This window comes from Trachypithecus francoisi, unplaced genomic scaffold (assembly GCF_009764315.1).
Source record: "Trachypithecus francoisi isolate TF-2019V2 unplaced genomic scaffold, Tfra_2.0 Lachesis_group2, whole genome shotgun sequence".
Taxonomy (NCBI): domain Eukaryota; kingdom Metazoa; phylum Chordata; class Mammalia; order Primates; family Cercopithecidae; genus Trachypithecus; species Trachypithecus francoisi.
This window is the reverse complement of record NW_022681465.1, coordinates 111,802,508-111,804,078: the sequence shown is the minus strand read 5'-3', so window position 1 is coordinate 111,804,078 and position 1,571 is coordinate 111,802,508.

Below are 1,571 nucleotides of genomic sequence, written 5' to 3'. Positions count from 1 at the left end.
TTTTCTGTCCATTTCTGTGGGTCAGGAATTCTGGAGTGGCCTAAGTAGTTCTGGATTGGTGTCTGTCATGAAGCTGCAATCAAGATGTCAGCCAGTGCTGCAGTCTCATCTGAAGGCTTGACTGGGCTGGAGGATCCACCTCCAAGGTGGCTCTGTCACAGGACTGGCAGCTGGTGCTGGCTATTGGCAGAAGGCCTCTTTTCCAGAGCTTCTTTAAAGAGGAACTTCTTTAGCATCCTCGCAATATGGCAGCTAGCCTCCCCCAGAGTGAGTAATCCAAGAGAGCAAGGTGGAAGCTGCAATGTCTTTCATGACCTAGCCTCAGACACATACCAAGCCTTCTGTAGTATTCTATTAGCCACACCAACCAGCTGTGATTCCATGTGAGAGGATGCGACACAGGGCACGAATACTGGTGGGGAGGCTCCCCAGGGAGTGCCCCCACCTGCCCCCCGCCTTGCAGGTTGTCTACCTCACAATGCAGACCTCAGCACACCTGCAGCTCTTTCTTCAGCCCCTAGTTAACAAACACTCCTTCATACATCCATCCATTGAGAAAACATCTCCTCATTCCTTTCTGCCATCAGCAAGTGCCTTCCTCCCAAGGGCCTCCTCAGGGCCAAACCCAGGCTAAGTACTGCCTTTCAGACCCACATCTGACATGGTCACCAGAGCCTGTAGTCCGGACATGCAAACCAACACATAGCAAGCGGCCTATCATGAGAAAACACTTGGAACGTGGTTCCAAGTCAGGCTTCATTTGACCTTGATCACATTGTCTCATGTCTCAGGGCCTCCGTAAAGAGAGATACAACTTGCACTGCCCAGTCGTGGCAAAAACGTGTTAAAGTACCCAGCACAAGGAAAGTTCTCAAAAAGTGATGACTAAAACTGTTAATATTACTATTCTAAATAAACAGAACTTGCACCCCAAACCCGGACAGTCACCCACCTAGACTTCCCCCGCCCTTCAAGAGAAGGCTGGGCTCTTGGACCCCAACGCTGGCCCCCAGCTCCTGCCAGCCACCTTCTCCAAGGCCTAGCTGAGCCTTGCCTTGGCTCTGCCTGCCAGAGCCTCCCCAGCTGCCAGCCCTAATCAGCTGCTCCAGCCAAGACCTCAAATTGATTTGCCATCGTTTAGCTGGGAAGCAAGAGCTCTTCTTGACTTGTGGCCAAAATCCATTCTGTGATAGCAGAGTAATCACCTCCGTGGCGGGTGTCTGGAGAATGTGATAGAGATCTAGGACACAAAGTCTCCATCCTAATGCCCAGAACCCCAGCCTCGCTGCAGCACAGCTCTGGTCTCCCTCCTCCCTCCTGCACCTGTGGGGCTGCCATGTGTGTCCTCTGCAGTAGCATGTCCCCTCCTGCACTTTACGTGGTCTGATGCAGTGGCTCTAAAACTTTGCAGCAGAGCAGACTAGCCTGGGGCAGCTCCAAAATATACTGAAGCCTGGCCCTGGCCTCCTAACAATCTGATTCAATCGGTATGGGGTGCATCCTGGGCACGGAGGTGCTTTTCAGTTTGTTTGTTTATTTGTTTGAGACAGGGTCTCACTCTGTCACCGAGG